Source organism: Colias eurytheme, chromosome 6 (assembly GCF_061535395.1).
Source record: "Colias eurytheme isolate Ceu_HAF_F1 chromosome 6, ilColEury1 Martin Lab GWU primary, whole genome shotgun sequence".
NCBI lineage: Eukaryota > Metazoa > Arthropoda > Insecta > Lepidoptera > Pieridae > Colias > Colias eurytheme.
The window spans coordinates 11,796,481-11,821,822 of NC_142985.1; the positions used below are offsets into that span (position 1 = coordinate 11,796,481).

The window sequence follows — 25,342 nt, forward strand, 5'->3', positions numbered from 1 at the left end:
CAAATTCGTTTTATTCATAAAATACGTTGGATAGGAAAAGGGCTGGATAAGGGTAAATGGGAATAAAAAAGAATATGGGAGAATTACAAGTTTCTTTATGTTCTTAACTGTTCTGGATCTTGTTAATTAGTTTGTTGTAAAATTATTAAGCCCTTTGGGTAAAGTCAATTAATTTGGGTCTCTGTATAATTATAATATTGGAAACGACTAATAACTAAGGGGCTGTCCTATACCTAACAATTCTATTTCCTTTCCGAAGCTTACTTATTTAGGCAAAATATTACTTTTACAGAAGATATAGCAGTGATATCTTAGCTCCTTCATTTCTACATCATAAAAAGCGTAACATATCAAGTGCGACGTTAATAAATTCAAAGATAAACAATGTTTATCCGGCAAAGCGACAAATCTCGATCCGTATAATGGAAAGTTCACCGACCCCACACAAAGAAGACGTCGAAATAGGCGCGTCTTTTGCAGCACTCCCCTATATTGCAAACACATTTCCATTTTCCGTATATTCTGACAGCGGAACCTTCATCCCGCACTCCGTAGCTGATATTCGAGGATTGCCATGAGCATAATATAGTACGTACATAGACATTTTTGGGTAAATATTTGGTTCTATACGACTGCGTATATAGGTAGCCATTTTAACACCCTTATATTAGCTGCCAGAATTATTCTAAGGCTGCCAATATTTTTGTATGTAACCGACTTCTTTAGGCTCGATTTTGACTCACTTAAAATGGCCAGATTTAATTCAAACTTTGTAAACTTATCAAGGATCGATGACAACAACAATTTCATCAGTGTATGGTAGTAAAGTGTGTTTTTTAGTTTTTGAAACTATATTTATTTAGGTAATTGTTTTTATAGTACTTCAGAAAACTACTAATGGCTTCATATAATTAACTCTTAGTTTTACTTCATTCCAAATTATACTTTGTGCTCGTTAATTAAAATTTAATTTGGCCCGTCGACAAACGGTTCAGCGTTAACACGGTTTTACAATTTACACTTTATCTCAGTTCCTTCTCAATTAATCCTGTTTCCACATAAATAGTTGTCTTTTGTTTCCATTTCCTTCTCTCGGTAAGGTTTAGTAAATATGTAACTGTGGTATCGTTTTATCTATAAATATCCGTAATACTTAAATAATAATACGTAATACGTAAACTCTAGAACAATTCTTGAGTATAACATTATAATAAAATTAATAAACACTAAAAAACTTGTAAAGGAAATCAGTCATACAATGGAAAGCGCTACTAGGGCATCATTTATCGTATGGCCGTTAGCAAAAAATCTACAGTCCGATTTTCATCTAATGAATCCAACTCCATCACCATATTTAATCAAAATCGTCTATACGAACTAAGCCATGAAGCAAGGTAAAAAGGTATTCCTACTAAATGAGTTTTCAATCCTCTACAAGTGCTGTAATACATAATTGATGTTCGCCCGTCTAACAAATTGAAATAACTTTTGCACGCCTCATAAGCGAAGCGTTGAGGTGGGTACTACTGTCACTTCGCGCAAAACATCTGATTTTTCAAACTTAAAATGTCTTTATGTATCATACATTGCACTTGTAAGATAATACATACACACACATATTAAGAAAAAACACTATTTTTAACGTTCATGATATTTTTGATGTCATTTTTGTTATTTAAACTAGTTAAAAAACAGTTTAAAAAAGTTCTGTCTTGGACGTCCGTGTGTCTGTATGTGCGGATCCTTTTTCTTGTTAACACGATAGCGACCGAAATACTTTACTAATCGAGTCTTTTTTTTTCTCTTACGCTTGAGTATGCTCAGGAATAGAACCCTTTCATTTTTCAGGGTCTGATTCGATGTGGTTTAATTGTTATTAAATAAACAAAAATAATAATTAATAAATATTTATTAAAAAAAAATTATGAGGCGTGCACTTTTGGATTTTCCAAATTATTGCACGCCTCATAAGCGAAGCGTTGAGGTGGGTACTACTGTCACTTCGCGCAAAACATCTGATTTTTCAAACTTAAAATGTCTTTATGTATCATACATTGCACTTGTAAGATAATACATACACACACATATTAAGAAAAAACACTATTTTTAACGTTCATGATATTTTTGATGTCATTTTTGTTATTTAAACTAGTTAGAAAACAGTTTAAAAAAGTTCTGTCTTGGACGTCCGTGTGTCTGTATGTGCGGATCCTTTTTCTTGTTAACACGATAGCGACCGAAATACTTTACTAATCGAGTCTTTTTTTTTCTCTTACGCTTGAGTATGCTCAGGAATAGAACCCTTTCATTTTTCAGGGTCTGATTCGATGTGGTTTAATTGTTATTAAATAAACAAAAATAATAATTAATAAATATTTATTAAAAAAAATTATGAGGCGTGCACTTTTGGATTTTCCAAACTATTTAATTTTATGGGCTTAAAGTAGAATGAAGAAAATTCATTGTCTCTCGTACAATGTGAGTATAATTGAAAAACGGCCACTCTCATAAATGGAAAATTTTAATTCCATACTACTTTAGTTGTAACGCAAGATTTATATGAGAAAAGATGAAATTATTAGAGATGAAATAGTAGATATTGTCTTTTAGAACAACCTATGAGTATTTAAACAAGTTCATCACGATTATTAAAATGTATTAATAACACTTACCTAATATAGGCCGATTGATATCACTCGTGGTTCATAAGGTGACTGAATACATCTGTCTACCTGTAACAAAAATAAAACATTATTAATATATTGTAACTCGTCCAGGATTAAAAGCAATATAAATAAGTTAATAATATATTACAGTAAGAGTTTGGGCTTTTTCTTTATCCATTTCCTAATAAACTGCTTGAATCACCTATTGGTTGAAATTCAACAACGATAGAAGTATTGTACATCACGATTCGTACACGTACGGCACGACACATAAGACTGAAGTATATAGTGATCTCCCCATACAGAGACTACATTACATTTTTGCCGTTAACATCCCCTATTTCTAAAATAGGTAAGTACTTTAAATCAAAACACATCTGTCTAAACCGAACATTAATAACTCTAGCAATTACAGGCTAGAAAGAAACTTCGTAACATCAATTAGTGCTGGCACCAAATCGATTTTGCCCCAATATTTGATTGAATACTTCATTAGTTATCCAGGTCCTGACCTTCGGGCTAGAAAGGCTTTACAAAAACATAACAATTTACGTCAACCTTACCTAATCCAATGCGACTTATAGATTGCTAACGAAATTGCAAAATTGAGTTAAATTATGATTATAAGGTAACCCGAGAGCTTAAGAAATTTGGGTCAGTTATAATGTGAATAATGCTGCTAACGTTGAGGATAAAATCAAAGTTAAACTTAAGTACCTACAGTCTCACAATAAAGATCAAACGGATTGAAATACAAAGGCTCATAATAGTGCTATAGCTTATGATGCTTTACCTAAACCACGAAGTCGTGATTTATTAGAGGAAATAACGATTTCCACAAGCCTTGAAGAACTTCAAAGAACTGCCTTTCTTTTTTACATGGATTGCGCTGAAAAGATACTTAAACATAAATCGGGGGTAATAAAAAATAGTATTTATAAAAAAGATTGTGCTAAAATGTTTAAAGTTACAGTTAAATATAGCAGAGATACTGCAAACCCGATGCTAACAAAAATAAAATACACCGTAACAACTGGAATAGAATTAGTAACCATTTGACTCTGTATTATAAACAAATAAAATATTATCTCATACATTACACTCCAAGATCAAAGAGAAATGTTTCATGTTCGGAAGTCTTACCATGTTAATACGAGCAAAGAAATTGTTTATCTTACGATGCATATTATTTATCTCTCGTTGACTTGTTGAGTCATCTAAAATATACACAACTCCACAAAGATTATGCCATGCGTGATTAATACCTGTACATCTGACTCATAAGTTACCAAGTACCTATATGTCAAGTTAAAGTATTTGTACCTATGCGGATCACGTCAATATAAAGGTCGTAGTCTTTATAAGATAATTGGTTTAATTGCTAATAATTCATGCCTCATTAGAAATGAATAATATTAATTGGCCTGTTGCGAAGTTTTGAACTACTCGTGTTGAGAGTAGCACTGCAGTTAACGAAGTTATAAATTATATCTACACTTATATCAGTTGATGGAGGAAATGTTTAAGATGATGTATTGCACATTTGTTTCATTGACAAATTAATAAATACTGATCTTTATAGGACATCAGCTTGCAATGCTCTTTTTTATTTGTCTCCATCGAAGATCAAACCCAGAACCCTTGAATTTTACGTAAAACCAAGTTAGTAAACGGTCTCACGCCCAAAACTCAATAGATACTACAAAACAATATTTAACTTCCATTAAAAATTACACGGGTAATTTATTTATAGGCATGATCAAACAAAAAGGTGAACGAAATACACTTTGGAATACGAATTCAGCAAATTTTCCATTCGAGGGCAGATAAATTCGTAAAGGGCCACAGCTCCCGACTTAGCGAACTTATTCAAGTTTAAAAATACTTTTATGGGCGCTTCTTCTTACTTATCGGAGCAACGAACGATTGAATTAAAAGTACGAAGATAGATATTTGCGGAGTTTATTTATTTCTTGTGTTTGGAGAACAATTATTGAATTACGTGTTTGTTTTTAAGGCGCTTTTTGGGATTGTAGGAATTATTTTAATTGCTTTATATCTATCTTTTCATCAATTGATTGCAGACTATTTTTAAATCTTATTAACTAGAAAAAGTAGTCCAGCACTATCCAGCTTCTTTTCAGCTAAGAAATTGTAGCATAGTGGTTAAAAATATCGATTAAAACGACATATAATATGGTCTGGAAATTGCTAAAATTTTCAAGATATTTATTTAATTAAATGTTAGAGGTGTTGTTATTATTTCAGTAATATTATTGGCTACATAATCCCTTCGGGCAGAACACGTGTAATATTGTAATTAGTTAGCTCACGAGTAATTTAACCTTCGAATGGGATTATTCCTATAAATGTATTAAAACTATTAAAATGATGAATACTGTTCAGAAAATTTAGTCCAATAGTGAAAACAATTCTAATGATTAACGACACCTTATAAGTCATTATCCGTCCAGCGGTTTGGGCTGCAGGGCGTACAAAAAATATATATTCACTCGAAAAACATAACCCTCCTTCTTTCGCAGTCAGGTAAAAAGACAACTGTATTTGTGATATTTAATAAAGTGAAGTAGGTATGTGCGATAGTCTGGTATGTTCAAAACGTGATATCAATACTATAAATCACCACGCAGTTGTTTGAAACTACGATCGTGGTCACATGCAGATAGTAAATAATGTCTACTTAACTACATATTATATAACATCACATTGATAAGTATACTAAACTTGCTGTTCGCAGCAGCTTCACCAAAGTAGATGATGGGGACGGGATGAATAAATATAGCCGTTGTTCAATATGGATTGAGCATTTTAAGTAAGATAATAATAATTAAAATCGACCGAGCAGTTTTTGCTTTCAACCGCAACAAACAAACAAAAAATCAATCCTTCATTTCATATGATGAGCTTAAATAAAAAATATTAAGGCAAGAACATAATATCGTTCTAACTACCGATCTGAAGACGTATCTGTAATTCGATAAGTCGATTATAATTGTATTAAATAAATTGTCTGTATTGTACAATTTGCAGTGGCTTAGCACACAGCTCTTGCGACATTAGTATCGTATTGAATTCCACTGTGTGTTTGTTCAGCAAATAATGGTCTAGAATATGTGTTTTGTGCCTTCAAAGAGCCTTGAGAATTGAACGTACTTGGTATTAAACCGCTACTAATGTAAATAATATCACTGCTAACGTTGTATTTATTTTAACTACATGGTTTTCGACATAACTGGTTCAATTTACCTTGCTGAAAACACCTGCTTTAGATAAATTCTTAGTATCAGGTCATTTAAGTATATGCTTTATTGAGCTAAGTTTGCGCATAACGTATTCAAAATGTTCAACTAGTTCAAATCCCTATACCATCTCTGAAAGTACTAGGATGTCATATAATCCAGGAGTGTACCATCCACATAAGCTGTATAATCATCTGTAACCGATACCTCTCGTTGTCGTGTGGTCTGAATACTATTACTGGATTCGCTCGACAGCGTTACTACAATACTGGCAACAGTACCTCCAAATAATTCAAAATTGAACTCTATTCCAACTGCATACGGTACTTTGGGCGTGTCACGTTTGTGGCCGTCATTAAGGTGCGGTGTGCATGACATATTAAGGCCGCGTATTGTATGTCGTATAATGACGAGATTAGAAAATTGGATGAAGTTTTGAAACAAGACGAAACAGAATACAAATGCTTAGGCTGGTTGAAGGTTCTTTGTTCCATTATAACAATTATATGACATACTAGAGGTCCACCCCGGCTTCGCCCGTGGTACATATTATTATTTCGCAATAAAAGGTAGCCTATGTCCTTTCTCGGGTATCAAAATATCTCCATACCAAATTTCATGCAAATTGGTTCAGTAATTTAGGCGTGATTGAGTAACAGACAGACAGACAGTTACTTTCGCATTTATAATATTAGTATGGATATACAGAAAATAGATAGTTATTTTATGTTTATGCACCGAATCCATGTTTAATTGAATTGTTTACAAATAATATACCGTAGATTTGAAAATAGACAAATAGACTAGTCATTCCACTAAAGGGATAGTCATGTATTTTTCCTACCCAAAGAATATGACTCAAAACAAATTTTCCGTCAATGTCAACTTTCCTGTTGGAAATAACAACACAATGATAAGTAACACGGACAAACTGAACCAAATAAATACACAACCAGTTAAGTTCGCACTGTACGAATCGATGGCAATTAAAAACCAACACCCACACAACAATTATTATAGCAAACATGCTTATGGCAATAACTATAATTAGACGCTAAACATACCTTACAATAGCGATGATAGCGTAAACAAAGATCAGAATAGCAATGCTGACTAACCAGTTAAACAGTGGTTACAATAAAATCCACAAAAGGAAGCGGGCGATGACTCTGCTGAAACGGTGTTAGCTTCACTAATATGGACACAGATGTTTAAGCAAGTAGCTAGCATGCATAGCGCTTAGAATTATGAATAGCAACCTTTCTTTTTACCGCATTTACATTTGTACAGTTTTAGATTGTGTTTATGATAAGATGACGTAACACGCTTTTATGAGTTTATAAAATCAACTATGCAAATTCTTTCTGTTCAAAATGTATCCGATTTTAGTTCGGGTTTTTTAAACAAAGTATTTTTTTAAGTTACTATGAAACTAAACTATTATTTTCACATAAGTATTTGATATGTCTAGTTGATAATATCATAGGAAGACATGGACGAAGGGAAGAGAGGCCTTTGCCCAGCAGTGGGACAGCCATGGCTGAATAATAAAGTTGATAATAACCAAAGTATTATGCCCTATATTATGACCTGAAGATATTTCTAGTGTTTTGCCTACTGGTGATGGGACGAAACACTACATAACCAATTTATTTATAAATATTTAGGTTTTTTAATTGAGGACAAAACGACCTCAAGCGCTATCTATGCAAATTAAATAAGCTTCAAGCCATAAACAACAATATAAAATCTAATTACAAACGTACAGCTAGAAACAATTTACAGAACCAACTGTAACCTATGTATATCTAACCTGGCGAGGAAAAACACGGCTCACCAGTAAAACAGTTTCAGAGATATTATTAATGTTCACCTTGCAGTTATTATCATTAACACCATCCGTAGTTAGGATTCATAGATTATGTTAGTTTTTATTCAAACGGAATTTCTAGTAGTGATGAGTTAATGCACAAGTTTCTAGTTATAATTTATTGGAAACAGTTAATATGTATTTTCATTTGAATATGGGAAGGGATATAAGCGATCATTGAAGAAATGGATTTCATAATAAATTCCTTCATGCGCATTCATTGGGGCTAGTAGGTGCGTTGACTGGTCCGTGACTTAAAATGCCTTTAAAATTATCCATTTTAAAGAAGTAATTAACATTTTAAATTCAGTCAAACAAAATAAATAATAATAATGTTACATAGTCAATAAAATATTGGGCGAAGTCTACGAGACACGCTCATTTAAACTTAATAGATTCAACGGAGGTAAAGTGAATTTGCATTGTTGTCTAGCTCTTAAGGAACGCTTATAAATAGAATAAAAACGATAGCGACATAGAAATAGACGAAATAAGAGGGCAGAATACTATGATCGATAAAATAATCACATTGGCTCCTAAATTGTCTGCTAGACTTCCATTAATAGTCTCGAAACGTATTGTGTTATTGCTATGAATTTCTAGACCAAATAACGCTCATGCGTTATTATGATAAGATTATATAAATCTTTATAGATTTGAAGCTATGCAAAACACTATTCAGAACATCTCACGTTATAAGGAAATGTGGATGGCATAAATCTACGGCCAGAAGTATTAACAAAAGTTTGGCACTGATACAGGATGTTACATTTCCAATGTTTGCAGATGATACGATATTGATGGCATTCGTATTGCACGACCACAAATGTTGTCACAACTTAGACTACAAATCGGCTAGATTTCACTCAAGTTATTCTTCTTTTAATTTGCCAGTCTTATCATTATTTCGATCACATTGCGCATGATAAGATATCAAATTTCAAACAACTAAAATTGTTGTTACAACTTCTATAGTTACAGCCATATTCCTCTTTCAAAAGTAATTCCTCCTTTCCTTTTCCAGTCTTTACAGTATTTCGTCCAAATTGCGTATCATCAGAGTATCAAATTCACAGCGTTGTATAAATTGGTTGGTCCGATTTCAATATTGAAACAAGCCAAGGCCGTGACTTTTACTTGTGGTACAATAGCCGACATTGATCCAAGGAAGTGCTGGCAGACAACTGGCTCAGATATTAGCCTTGAAAAGACGCAATGTTGGGTAAATCAATATTTCAACTGTAACACATTACCTCGTGTTTATTTAGGAATTATTTTAAGACCATATTTGCGGATATAATCTGATAATTGCTGTTATATTTGGCGAATTATGAGCGTTGTGGGTATTGGTCAAAAACGTGTTTGCGATTAAATGCTACAGAATACATTGATATTTAAAATTATCGAATGTGTGTTGTGATATTACTATATTTGGATTATTTTTATGATCTTTCGTTTATCACGATGTCTATTATTATAATTAATTATTAACATACGCAAGTTAACTGTCTAGTGCAAACATGTTTCTTAAATATATTTCGATCATGTTTTTTAGGTCATAAATCATAATCTATATTTGATTTCCATCAAAGATATTTACAAAAACAAAATTGAATTTGATAATATCCAAATATAACCTATCATCGATCATGGTTTTGTACCGTATAAAAAAAGTCAAACCCACCATTTCCCAAGATAACTTTATACCTCATATTAAATTTCTCCCAGTGTAAAGTTCACAGTGTCGTCATGAACAGCAGAGCGTGATCTAACGGGTTCTCAGTCAGTGACTTTTGGGAGCGAAGCAGTGACATTGTCAGCCATTACGTTTGGCGTGTCGCTATTCTTTTGTTTACGCACTTCTGACACGGACACGGATAGACTGTTATTTACGGGAAATTTAGAAAATAAAGCGCTTTGGGATTTCAAGGTAGGTCAAAATTCATATTCATATCGCATTATTTCCCCTATAAACGGTGTGAATATTTGTTTTTTTGTCTACACAAAATAGTATTCCGGAGCAATCTGGCTGGTCAACTATATAACTAACTTTGAACGTAAATTGAAATCGAACTGTTCAATTTATTAGAATGGCCCTTTGAGTATGGCACGAATACATATTTTTTACGAATGTAAATGTTTCAGTGATAAAATAAAATCGCATGTTAATGGCGGGATGTTCCAGAGAAGGTATTTCTCTTTTATGTTTGTCAAAAACAGAGAAGGTAATGTGTGTAGGTAAAAATATTACGTGATATAAAAGGCTATTAAACAAAATTGAATACCCTAATGTTTTGCACGCAATCTCATAACAAAATTATGATATTACAATGGCGGCGAATATTCGCGATTATTTCCAAACTTGAAAACTATCACCGAGATTTCAAGTTGATTTAAATATATAAATGATATAGCTTAATACAACTATAACTTGATTTCTGAAAATTATCTACCGAAATTGGAAGAATATCGCCTGAATGCCAGAAAATAAGGTCTATAACCTCCCAAAAAGGGATCTATAACGAACCATTGATAAAAAATGTGTGGAAAGTGATTAATGCTTTCAGAACATCACGCTAATGGCTCGTCTCATATTCAGCGGTTCAACGCACCCGACACTGTACTATGAGATACAATTAGCAAGATATACTGCAAAAGTTTGTCTTTCACCATGGCCGCCTTGTCGAATTTACGGGTTCAACGACGCTCTGTTATGGCCTTGTTCCTGTCATCAGTGACATTCTAGAATTATTTGAAAATGGAAGGTAAAATTTATATTTTCATGGTATGACGTCATTACTATGAGATACAATTAGCAAGATATACTGCGAAAGTTTGTCTTTCACAATGGCCGCCTTGTCAAATTTACAGGTTCAACGACGCTGTGTTATGGCCTTGTTCCTGTCATCAGTGACATTCTAGAATAATTCGAAAATGGAAGCACAAAATGTTTATTTTCATGACGTCACTTTTCAATAGATAAAGACAGAGGAGCTACATAAATTCCTAAGGGATTTGAAGAATTATTGGATCACTAAGGTCTACTTTCAAACGATTCAATTTGCAGAAAATTATCTCATAATTGCCTGTTTGTTTTTGATCGGTAAATCCAATTTTAATACAAAAGAAAATATTTTTTACAATTTCTTTTAATTCGTTAAATTTTCTTATTCCCTTGGCCCTGGTTAACCTAAAATTCCCATTCTATTTTTCTTTCTACCAAATTTCATTTACCCAATACCGCTATAAAACTAGAGTTAAGTAGGCAAACAGACACCTAATTACAAACTGTTGCCCCAGGTGGGTTGAAAGGCTCGTGGACGTTATAAAATGCTAATTAAGCTTTTCGATCGACCTACTTTTCAACAATACCGCATTATCCCAAAGTATTTAATATTAATAGATTAAAAGTTGAAGTTTATTATGAACAAAATATTCACGGACGGTCTTGAAATTAATTTAGGTATTGCCTTTTTAATTTCAGAATTTTGTGCGAAATTAAATAGACTATAGAATTCAAATCATGTATTCATTTTCGAATACATCTTCGTTACCTAGCATCATTTTATCACTATTGAAAAGTTTACTGTTTTATTTAAAAAAAAATGTTGTGTGGTTTTATGAAACCACGGTAAAAGTGAAACTTAGGCACAAAATTATCGTATTTGTACGATAATTATTATCGTACGGTTCGACCGTCACGCGACATGCGCTACACAGACCAAAAAGTTTGAGACGATGTAATAAAAGTTTCACTTTAAAAATTTGCATTGCACTAAATACGATTATTACAGTGTAAAATAAAGTTTTATACACAATCATAAACAATAAAACCCATTTTGCTAAACCGATAAAGCGATAAACTATTTATCGAATAAACACCAACCGTTCTAATACCACTTTGGAAACATTAAAGAAACACCACAATATTTTTCTACTCCTCCCTAGAGATTACCACGCACGTGTGAAAGTCAAAACGTTTTACACGTTGAATAGAATGTTCCAGAAAGAGGAAAAAGCATATAAAAAATTCCTTTGAGTTAAAACTCGGTAACGATGTTAGGACGGTAGGTGGGTTCTTTGACACTCGAGTAATGAGTACTTTTTTGTTCCACTCCAACTTTTCAATTTTTACAGGAGGCCGGCAAATGTGTCAACAAGCAATGATGGAAAGCTGAGACTAATTTCGGAAGAAACGTTGTGTATTTTATGGACGCGTGTAGAAGTAGGTCAGGTAGTCTAAAAAAAGTAAGGTAAAGTAGGTGAACCAATTTAGCGTTGGCTAAATTACTAAACTATAGGTACATGACGATGATATGAGAAAAGTCAATTTACCTACCATTCCAAAATTACATAATTGTGTGATACTATTTGACTCGGAAACAAATATTTATCTTTTTACCAACAATTAAAAAAAAGCTTTTTACAAAAATCTAATAAGAAGTTATTCAAGTAGCAGACGGTCCGTTAGTTACACTCATATCTAGACACGCGGCAGCGTGTCAAGCCGAGTTCAAGCGAAGAGAACTGGCGAGCAGCAGCCGTGTGTATATTTACACGAACCATTTCGAGCCACTTTTCACCCCCTTATAACTCGAAAACTATTTAAGTTAAATAAACCAAATTTGGTACATATCAAGAGGACCTCAAGATAAACAAGAAACTTAAATTTCATAAATACAGATTAAACAGTTGCGTAGATATTAATATCCAAAAATCGCAATTTTTAAGACTGACTGACTTATAGATATATACAAAACCTAACCCACTTCCAGATGACCTAGAAAGTTCAAATTTTGTAATCAACTAGGTTATAGTGAGTGTACAAAGGAAAAAATCAGAAAATACTGAATTTATCTGTATTTAATTTTTTTTTCAATGACATTAATTTTGTTTGTATGGAAAAATGGAAAAGTTTATAAAAATAGAAAATATTATATTCACCTTACTAGTCTTAAAAAATAGATCAAAACTAATCAGTGGCCGAAAAAAATTTTGAAATCCATCAATAAATGACTGAGATATAGATTATTGAACTTTGAAGTTTACATATTTTAGCACGAAACATCTGTAGATTCGATGCGCCTCTGACATCACACTCACTCGCGCTAGTATCGCTAGGGCGGATTACCTACTTCGATTGCATGATTTCTTTATTCAAAACTGTTATTAAACGTAAAATAAAAGAAAATTGTAATAAAAATATTGCTCATACAGTTTAAAATAATATATAATTTTACATATTCACATTTATTTATTCTTTATTTATGAGTGTTTAGTTTAGTTTTAATTTCAGTGTAATGGAAGAAGGCTTCGTCGAAGGTCGAAATGATTTAATTTGCGTAATATTCATCTTTAGGCGCGTTTAGAGTAAAATTTCAAGATCGCGTCATGACAATACCGTAACGTCATGGAGTAAGGCGACGATTCTTCTACAACGACCTTTGCATCTTGGTAATAGTGTGTGTACAAATTCACGCTGGATGTTTAGAAAATCATGTAATCTTTTAAACAGAAAACGAGTTTAAAAAATTGCAGATAATGACGGGGCAATGTGCGCTGACATTCATAACATACAAGAAAATATAGAAAATAATACTAAACAAACCATACAGAGAAACCGCAAGAAAAAAAAAATCGTATATAAAAAGTATTATATTCATAAAGTAAATCAAATTTGCAGAGTAATTTTCTGTACAAAAAGTAATGATATCCCACCAAAAACATAAATGTAAAAATTGGAGCCGAGTTCAATCGTTGACTTAATTTGCCAAAAAAAGAAATGAGATCTAAATGTGTGCCAAGTTCTGCAGACAGTCCAGAAATTTATTTACAAAGATGTATTAAGTTCTTAGGTTGACTGAAAACTCAATTGTTTTATTTTCCCTTAGAGAACAATGTTTATTCCAAAATATAACTTTTTTAATTTGAATAATATAATTATTTTCACAAAGCAAACAACTAATGACCTATTGAACCCCATAATTTGATGAGGCTAGTTTTACATACCTACTGTTTATATTTTGTGAGGTTCTAAAAACTAGCCTCATCAAATTATGGGGTTCAATAGGTCATTAGTTGTTTGCTTTGTGAAAATAATTATATTATTCAAATTAAAAAAGTTATATTTTGGAATAAACATTGTTCTCTAAGGGAAAATAAAACAATTGAGTTTTCAGTCAACCTAAGAACTTAATACATCTTTGTAAATAAGTTTCTGGACTGTCTGCAGAACTTGGCACACATTTAGATCTCATTTCTTTTTTTGGCAAATTAAGTCAACGATTGAACTCGGCTCCAATTTTTACATTTATGTTTTTGGTGGGATTAATATTAAGTTCAATTAGTTTTATTTTATTCGCAATATTTCCATAAGCACCAATTGGCCCAAATCAGGAAGGATGTTTGATTTACATTTAATAAGGATGAAGTCAAGTGTAAAGGGGAATAATACACATATGTAGATCACTAGGCAAGTGACGAGTCATATCTACTGATGAGATCAGAGCAAAATCTATCTAGAAACATGGTAAGACCGGGAATGTTACTGAACCCGTTATTTATAGCAATTTTATGCCTGTGCTGATTGGTAGCTATAACTTTGTGAAGGAATCTTGAAGCGTGTCTTACAATACATAATACTTCTGCAATCAATTAGTTGATGCTTCGAGTGTTTGTGTCTAAAAATAGCCGACCATAACGGCGAGCCATGAACTACTTTATTATATTTTTAAATGCACCGATCGCTATCTCCTTGCTTTATTTACTTGGAATCAGATGAATTTTGATGTCCGTAGTGCGAAGAATATATCCTCTCGATAGAGCTTACATGTAACTTATCCACATCTTTTCCAACATCAGCATTCAAGATTAAATCGATCTCATACAAACCCAACTCAAACCAGGTTACGAGATCCAGCATAACAAAGCCGCACTAATTGGAGTCGCGTTCAAAGTTCCAGGCTTCAATATTCAATAACGACCGGAACGTGAGAAGACTTACGTTTTCAGTCCCCTGATTATGGGGTTTTTTACTTTGGGTAGTTTCTTAATTACTGACACGATTAACAAGTCAAAGTATATTAGAATACTAGCTGTGTTCCGCAGTTTCACTCGCATTGCTCCGCTCATGTTGGTCTTAGCGTGATGATATATAGCCTATAACCTTCCTCGATAAATGGGCTATCTAACACTGAAAGAATTTTTCAAATCGGACCAGTAGTTCCTTAGATTAGCGCGTACAAACAAACAAACAAATAAACTCTTCAGCTTCATAATATTTGTATCGATTAGTACCTACTCTGACCACTACCCAACTTGGTATCTTAATAAAATTTTGACAGAAATGTTCTGAAATTACTTCATCATCTGTTTCATTATTCATTGACACACTTAGTTTAATCTCCTAAACAACACTCATTATGCTATTATTTTTCATTTAAATGAACACTTACGTAAACTGTAACACAATTATACGATATGGAGTTACATCAGTGGTATGAATGAATGCAAATTTCAGCTTAACAAGGTTTTCCATTGAATGGTTAAGAAAATTAGTAGACACATCATATGATAACTATTTATACAGCATCTCTATATTTTACGTGTTTTCAGTTTTTCTTTCACAAAATCAAATGAAGGACGGGAAGGTTAAGGCTCAGGATAATGGTTAAGGATAAGGATTATGGTCGTAGATTGTCTAGGTTTAACACAATAGCCATAACAATACATGATTCCGTAAGGTCTCTAATAATTTCTTCCTGAGTTTGATCCTTTAAAAAATCGACTTGTGCAGCCGTGTATAGTTCAAATTACGAGTATAATTGAGCTGTACGCTTTGCATTCAAATAAATATAAATGACAGACGAATTAAGAGTATGTACATGTTTTAAGGAAACCATACCTTTAAAAGACAAGTACATGACAAAGCCAAGTTCATGACAATGACTTTTAAAATACATATCTCATTATGCTCCTGTGATAAAAAATATATTCAAGGCGGTTTGATTGCTTATTGATTAGTTGTTTTTGTTATGGTTCTGTTGTCATTCTTGAATTAATGAGCTTCAATATTAATTAAGTGCGATGATACGAATAGTGGTCGATTTTTTGTATACTTCTAGTTTTTACTACCTATCATTTTACACCTACAGGAAATCCAGTACCTACAATAAACTATTGAATAATAAAGCATGTAATTTCAAGCATTTTCAAGCAAGAAATTAAGGAGTATCTCAGCAAATACATTAGGCAAGAAGATTTAGATGATGCATGGTGATCACAAGATCGTATTAAAAAGTACAAAATTCTCGGTACTACACATCTTCATCTCCGCAGAGCATTCCGAGAGGTTAATTGCCTATTGTTTGACTTTTTACTCCTCCCGCGGAATACCTACGTATTGGAAGAATCTTGTTCTAGTCAATCAAGTAGTAAGCCTGTTTTATGCCTTGGAATCCGGAGCTTTGATGTTGAATCAATAGTCCTGGGCTTACTTTACCTCAGTAGAAGGTCGAACACATCAGATTGCTATCAATTTTTAGATGAGAATGGTAATTTGGAACTTAATTTCTATAAAGACAATTATTTCTACAAGTTTAAGCATTTCAATGAGGTTATCAGTTAAAATATAAATGTTTTATCATGAAATAAAACATTCCGACTTTTTAATACCCAAAATCCTTTGAATTTTACGAAATTCGGTGGGGAAAGGTTTCCACTGTTAGGTTTGTGAATATAGTCCCAGATTATTACAAAACCGTCGGTATTATGTAAATGTAACCTATCGAGATTAGTCTCCTTCAAAGGCATTCGTTATTTTTCACTAACAAAAACTACACACGTGCTAATGATCTTCAGTGTCATGAATCATCGAAGAAAGTCGCTTCTTGTACCAAACATATTACTTACTATGATATTGCGAGTTTACTTTGATGCCGTAATAAGCGTAATTAGAAATTGCCATTACCATCATATTAAATATTAATGAGTATTACATATAGTAATAAAGACGACGTGGTTACAATTATAGCTCTTTAAATTTATGTTTTTGAGCTTGTAGTTGTTGCTAAATGGCATAAAACTATTGCACCAATTCTTTTGAAACTACATAGTAGTCATAACAATTATTATGTTGTGGTTTACTATGACATGTTATTACAATTCGACCGCCAACTATTCAATATGAAATCAGATCCTGATAATGTTTTCAAATAAGCATTCTAAGAACCTTGCCTCTTATATCTATGCCTTATATCTTGCCTAAAACTTATGAATAATCAGTAGATACATTCTAATGTATTGCTGTTGATACTATGTTTTATTAATACAAAAAATTCAATAAAAGCAGTTGCAAGTGTATGCAGAAACGGTAATATTTATTCGTTACTTATGTTCTAATAGGATGGTTTCTTTAAGCTACTGAGATTAAGGCTATCAATATTAACTAAACTGAGAATTTTAATGTGTTCTTAACTCATTATAAAAATTAAAGGGTGAAATAGGATATGATAAGTCGATACGGGCGCGGCGCAGCCGTAAGTGAACAATTAGTTTTGAAATAAAAGGAAAAATAAATCATCCATTTAATTAAATAGCAATATACTATATAATAATGGTTAGTTACAAAGATGATATAGCTATACCACAGCTATACAAAGGTTATTCCACGAAATAATCCCGGGAACACAATTCGCAGAATTTCATGAGATAGAGGAAAAATGAATCATTCATGTACCTTTGAAAAAGATATTAATTTTCTCGACACAAGAAATTGAATTTAATTCTAGCGAATAATTGGATAATCATGGGATTTCTTGTTTTTGACAATTTATTAAATATACGTTGTATAAAATGTTACCTTCATTTTTAATTATTAAATTAATGTTAATTTTAATACAGATACTAACTTACAACAAAATTATCATAATTTATCGTCCACGTAAAATTACACATTTTAGAAGGGTGAGGGTTGAACGTATATTTGAACCTTGGACAACATTCAAAATAACCGATACATCAGCTGTTCCAAACTTGACAATTTATTTATTTTAATATCAATATACAGGGTGTCCCACTTTTGGTATACTAAGCTCAAATGAGGTTATAGTTTTGCATACGCTGAATACGTAAAAAATACTTATAAAATTCCAGACGCATTTTTTTTTCGGGTAGATGAATTCTTAAAACTCTATGTGTACACCCCTAACAAGCAACACGCCCAAATTTGCCACCCGCATGTGAGATATCGTTTAAGATTATGTTTTCATAGACAAAATGCTCACATTAGAGAAGCGGTATATGCCGGCTGCGCAAAGCTAGAGAAGAAAACATGGATTTTCATGAAAAATTTAGCAAAAAAATTTTGACGTAATTTTGTTGTTTAAGTATTTTTTACGTGATCAGTGTATGCAAAACTACAAGTCCCTTCGCGCTTAGTATACCAATAGTGGGACACCCTGTATATAATTTTCATTACAATAGCGCATCCAACAAAACGTTACGTTAAAAAACATCAAAACAACAATGACCTAACATCCGCAGTTTAACATATACTGAAACTAAACTATAAAATTAAATCAACCAATTACCTGCAGACGTAGATTTCACATTTAATTTTAATTTCACTTATCCTTGATCCAGAATGTTCCATAAATAAACAAACACACAAATTCACAAGTTCTTCAAGTTATCCTTTGAAATGTACCAGGATGACATAAACACAAGAATGTATCGACGGCACACTACCAATCGGTTTGCGCGCCAACGCGCTACTACCCGGCTTGTTGATCGAGACCGGCGAAACCAGTTTGCTTTAACATTATAGCTTAGCATTCATTTCACTGCTGATTTTCCCAGCAAAGCCTTCACTCTTCTCTTTACTTACACAGAAATGAAATAACCACATTCAATGATCATCGAATTCAGATTCAATGTAACCAATTCGGTGCAAGATTCTAATTGCTGATTGGCAAATATTTTACTTATAATAGGAAGTAATTTATCATGATACGTTTGTACTTTGTAGTGTAATTCAACTATCGTTTACAAAATATATTACGTTCAGCCTACTTTTTAATATTCATGAATATTATTTAAGACGTGTTATATTTCACCTATTGCATTATGATTTATGAAATTGGTAAAGTTATGGGGACAATTTAAAGAGCAAGAACGAAATCGAAATAACCAGAAACTAAGAATTTCTATGAACGCGTATCTTCACGATGGATCCTAAGCATTCTTTCAAACCTGTTCTAGGATTTAAAACAAAAATTGAAATGAGCAATAACACAAGGGTTCCCAAGGATGAACTTTAAATATTTACATCCTGCATTTTTTATTTTTCTACAAAATAAAATATAACGGCCTTAGTTTAACAGATGACTGCAATATAATTAATATGATTGACCTACAAATAACTTACACTTGAACTTGAAAGTTTACCGTAAATTAATTTTCTGTTTTATTTTTTCGAATTTGAGGTATCATTGGCAGAAATAACAGAATAATTATTATTGCTTCGGTTCACTAGCTTCAACCTGCAGCTTTGTTGGCAGGGTAGACAGACAAAAAATATTTAAGCATATGATATATTTTTTATGTATAATTATTTAAATATCAATTAGAATAATTATGATGGAAGGGTAATCGGAGAAGTTGATTCGCCCATCATTTCATTGCTTATTGTCATAGATGCCTATTGCCTATATGAAATCTACGCATCATTAGACACTATCAATCCTATACCATCACATCTATATTCCTTTGCTTACCCATCACATAATCTAAACGACCTTATTACCCAGTGCACACAGATGCACGCGGAAGCGTCAACGGAAGTGCCCAATACCTTATAACGCACGGTGGGAAACCTTAGGCGATTTGTAGTTGCACCATATTCGGTACTTGTAAGTTACTGTTATTATAGGGCTGTAGCCGCTGTACAATAAGATAAATAAATGTAGATAAAGTAACCTGATCCATATTCCATAGTTACAGACAGAAAGGTTAGGACACAAAAAGGAAGTGAAATAATTAGTAAGGGAGATGATAAGAACATAGGAGGCTTGTCCATTCCGTCGCTGATGAGATCAGCATGAGTCACTTGGATTGCTATTGGACGCTTTTTTGGGTGCGGATGTGAAACGAAAAAAATATGATTCATTTTTGTAATTTCGTGTGGACTGACCAAACCAATCCACTTACAGCCCTCAAAAATGGAGAGTACTCTATACGGAATGATTTTTGTAGTGGAATGTGGATAAATAAATCAAGTTACATGTTATGCAGTACGAATAAACTAGGCGTTATTTTATTAGGACATAATCTTTGAAAATTTGGACATAACAGAGACAAAAAGATCAAGTAGAACATTGAGAAATGCAATTCAAGACACAATAAATACTTTTAGTTTAAGAAGAGCTTTATCCAAGGATAAAGATCAGTAGAAGCTTAATATCGATTCATTATTAATACTTGCACTTGCAACCGTTATATTTCTGGCAGCCCTAGCAATCACGGTTGGCCCATGTCCGCTATAACCGGTCGCCCTAGGTTAATTCAGGCTACAATTATCTATAACAGTTACACAATTTTATAATGTACATAGATAACAAACGCATTAAGATTTGTGGAACAGCAACGGCCTTGTATTTAAGATAATTTATAGTCAATAATTCAATTGCAGTGCGGGAATGGTTTACGACTTATTTGGATTTACATTTGCAAATTTAATTAAACTACTGTAGAATGATCACGATACAGCGTAATTTCGGCTAATTGCACGCCTCATAAGCGAAGCGTTGAGGTGGGTACTACTGTCACTTCGCGCAAAACATCTGATTTTTCAAACTTAAAATGTCTTTATGTATCATACATTGCACTTGTAAGATAATACATACACACACATATTAAGAAAAAACACTATTTTTAACGTTCATGATATTTTTGATGTCATTTTTGTTATTTAAACTAGTTAAAAAACAGTTTAAAAAAGTTCTGTCTTGGACGTCCGTGTGTCTGTATGTGCGGATCCTTTTTCTTGTTAACACGATAGCGACCGAAATACTTTACTAATCGAGTCTTTTTTTTTCTCTTACGCTTGAGTATGCTCAGGAATAGAACCCTTTCATTTTTCAGGGTCTGATTCGATGTGGTTTAATTGTTATTAAATAAACAAAAGTAATAATTAATAAATATTTATTAAAAAAAAATTATGAGGCGTGCACTTTTGGATTTTCCAAATTATTTATTAATTCGTTTGAGAGATACTATTCATCCGACATTAAAAATATTAATTGGAAAATCGTGATCAGATACAGATTTCTTTCGCAGTTAAAGAACTATAAATGCGATTCAGTGCTGTATTGCTAGTTATTTCTCGAAATGCGGATTTAGAGCAAAATAAAAAAAAATAGTTACATACAGATTCAGAATTGAATTCAAGTTTGACAATATTATATCACTTACTGGTTAGTTATGTACGATTATGTGAAGCAATCTCTCTGTGTGATTAATTTAATGTATTATGTAGGTCTGTAACAAGGTAAATATATTAGATAAGAGAACGCCCGCGTCACTTAATATGTAACGACCCTAATCCTACATCGAGCAATTGATGTTTATTTCACACGCATATTGAATACAACTTCAATTAATTATTAACATCTTGGGCCATAATATCTGGATAATGCAATATAATAATAGCAGTCAACTTATCAATTTGTCTAGTATTCTTCACCGTCACCATGCTGCATTATTATGCCCAAAAATCCAGTAGGAACATGACCTTCTTTTACATAAAACCTATCGATACGCGGAAGAGTAAAAGCTATACCGTATAGATGTTGAAAAACACACTTCTCCGATAATAAGATTCAGTTAACGACTAAAGTTAATCAGGTTTAAAGTCCCCTGCCGCGGTGTCCCTGACCCGACCTAGTATTCAACGCATTATGCTAGCCCGGCGAAATATCCTAATTTTTCAACTTATTAGTTTAATTGAAGTCCAAGGTTAGTTCTGATGGTCGGAAGGCACGGCATTATCAACACAGATTGAATTATGAATATATTATTGCACAGCACGTTGTATCGCAGGTTTAAAATAAATCTCGTAAAATTAGATAACAATTCGAGGAAATGAGAAAATGAATAAACTCGTTACTATGTTCAGTTAAATGATTTGGCCAATTTAATTTTAATTTAATTTATTAGAGCTTTCTCGAGATACCTCGTAGTGTTTCAATAGAAGATTTCAATTATTATTACTCGTAATTGAAATGTTCGTCACCTTAATATAATGGTTCCATGTTATATAAATAAATCTCAAAAAATTCCTTCAATTTAATTAAATACTACGCGTGTGATCGCTACTGTAATTTCCGAACGACGAAGATACACCCCATATTATAAAAGCAAAAAGTTTCACCAATAAAAACACATGAACAACATTCAACATCTATCGGGTTTCAAACGATTCTTTTCGCACAATTTATTACGTACGCGGATTTAAGTTATTTTCCTCGCTTTCATTATTTCGCTATACCCATATCGTATTTTGCAAAGAGGAAATTTCAAAACTCTATAATCGTTGTGTTATACAATCGTACTGTAAACAGTATCGAATATGTCGAATCGATTATTGAGCTGTATATCGAGTTGAATATCGATTCCATAATCCAATTAGGGAATCTGTGGTCACGTGTTATAATCTGTGCTTGGTAATGCGTGGAAATTTTATATTTGCATACTATGTTTTATTTTTAAATTCATGTGTGGGTGGTAAGCATGGTTAGATGAGATATGGAACACGCACATCAGTTTATTTAGTAACTAGCTGTGCTCTCCGGTTCCACCCGCATTAGGATTATTTTTCTAGTTTTTCAAACGTTTTTCGTTGCTGCTCTTACCTATTTGTCGTAGCATTTATACATAACCTTCTTTGATAAACGGACTATCTTCCACAAAAGTTTAACAATAACCATGTTACCGCATTTTATATTCGTACAATTTATTAAAAACTCACTCTCATTGAAGTTTTGCAACCTTGATACATGCAACTAATTTTTATCGATGCATGTGGGTGATGTTATTTATCTGATTACCTATGTTGATTATCTGAACATATGACGGGTATTATTTTAAAAATAACTAGACCGACGTTACAGGTTACTTGAGCTTAAACCGCAACCGCAATCAAGATAAGGGCTTTAAACTAGTTTTGGGTATCTTAGAGCAGGAAGCTTGTTAGGCTTTTTTATAGAACAAAAAACAAACCGTTTTAGTAAGACGCTCGATCTTATTGCAACAAACACATAAACGGAAACCCTTTTTAATTTAATTATGTCAGTTGTCCCTTTTGATTGCTATCCCTTTTCGAAGACTATTTGTTTCAATATTGCCTTGCGGTTCGCTACTGAGACAATTGGTTTTTTGTAACTCCCAAAAAAAAAAACTTCATAGGTACATCTACTGACCTAGTTTTGATCATAAAATAAATTCCTCGCAAAACTCAACTCACCTAGATCGAAAAACTTTTACCTACTACCTACATCCATACTGCATCCAATTAAAAATCGAACAAAACGAATATCCGAAGCTAACTCGTTAAAATTTTGCACACATGCAAGAGTAAAAGTTGTATTCCGTTCAATATTGAATCGTTATCAATACGGGCAGAAATTCCGATACCAATTATAGAGATCTCATAGCATTGTTGATGAACAATCGCCCGATTGACCGTTACAAATTAACTTTCTACGTAAGGAAATAACGTAAAAGTGAACACGTGGCACGTATAACAATCAGAGCGAGCTGAAATTGGTCTGTTTACTTCCTAATTACTTATTTGCATTTATAATGTCGAAGGAGCCATAACAATTCTGTTTTGTGAATGTGAGCACATGCCTAATGTGAGAGTTACATCAAGTCTCTTGAGTACCCAAATTGAAAGGAAATTCTGTTCAACTAAATATGTCTCTGACAAAGTAATTACATATCGGCACAATATGTAAAAAGTAGTACGATCTAGATAATACAATGTGTTAAATTAAATAGTTTAGTACCAAAACATAGCAGACTATGTAAACAAAGGTTTTATGATTCTGCACAGAACATTTTTACGCGAGCATAAAATTGATTTGGACCCTTTCAAAAACAGGTAACTACAAAAGAATGCTGTATTAAAATTCCGTCCCAGAGCATAATGGAAGCGCGGGGTTCGCAGTTTAATCACAACAGCCTGCAAATAGTTTCAAAGGCTTGCAAGTTGCAATTAAGAGCGAAGTTTCATTTTAGGTTACCAAACTCACGTTTTGGGTATTTCGTTAACAGCGTACACAATTTTGACAACAAATATGTAAAATGCCGTAAGAGTCAAAATTGCGCTTTATTTTGAACCCAGTAACTAGATTGAGACTTTTTTTTTCTTAAACTGAAAGTAAATGAATTTAAATTACAACGCAATTACAATGTCTTATTATCTGACGCTAAGAATAGATGACTTTTATGAAAAAGGCCTTTAATTTGGAAGAAAATTGTACATCATTAGTGGAATAGAAAAGAATACAATTCAATTTTTTGAGCAGATCATTATCTTGAAAAATAAACTCGTAGGCGCGCTCGGAGCAAAATACCCAAAATATTTTATATCTCAAGTATACAATTACTTTAAATTTTCATATACTTTCAGGAATGCAGCGTTCAATAAATAATATTAAACAGAAATGTACGTGGGATGGACCTTTAACCAACCCGAGTACCTTTGACGGTAGTCGTATCATGTTGATCTCAGGTTTTTGAGATAAGCTTCTTTTCTAGTGCCCTTGTTTCGCCCACAGGCATTTTGACATACTTTAGCCAAAGATACGAAGAATGAGATAGTTCTTATGAGCAGAAGCGAAATTTAATCTAGATCAGCAGAAGTGAACGACTAATATTTATAACTAGCTGTGCCCGCGACTTCGTCCGCGTGGAATAGTGACTGTATAGTAGTTACTACTTAATTTTTGAAGTGAAAACTTCTTTAGCGGCGTTGAGCACTTTTTCTGTAATGGGTATAAAATCTTAAACTCGCGTCAGGACACGTGACCTGATCGAAAAAGCGTAAGACGAATACCATTCCAAAATATCAAACATGCTCAACGTTAATAATCAAGTATTCACTTCTGCCGGCACTCCCGGAGTGCAACCCTTCTTTTTTATTGAATTTAAAGGAAAAACACGTACTACCATAAATAATACAAAGAACTATTAGTAAAATTTATTACTAAACTGAGCTAAAAAATAAAAAAATAAATACCTAATTAATTTTCTACGTAAAATTTATTTTTAGGCACCAGAGGGGAAGGGAGTAAATTTATTTTTCTACCTTCCTTGTATGGATGTTTTTGTTAATAAATCGTGAAGCAACTGAGCGCCGAGACAAACGTCAAAACGCAAAGGAATAGAATCCGCTATCGATACTAATAATTGACATAAGCGTATGATGTTTTGCTAAGGATTTGTTCACCCTACCAACGACGACGACGACCACAAACAAAATTTTC

At 32.9% G+C, this 25,342-nt stretch overlaps 1 protein-coding gene across 2 annotated transcripts in view; it reads right to left on the reverse strand.

Annotated features, from left to right (window-relative positions):
- LOC149908061 (uncharacterized) overlaps positions 1-25,342 on the reverse strand; it is a 66,028-nt gene that overhangs the window by 23,826 nt on the left and 16,860 nt on the right. The window contains exons 1-2 of one of the 2 annotated variants that reach the window (XM_090103186.1): positions 18,386-18,581; positions 2,673-2,732 (exon numbers count right to left, since the gene is read on the reverse strand). The gene's annotated coding sequence lies outside the window, so the exon portion shown is untranslated. Of the gene's footprint in view, positions 1-2,672; positions 2,733-18,385; positions 18,582-25,342 lie in introns of those variants that run through there. The other variant, XM_090103188.1, reaches the window with a different exon arrangement.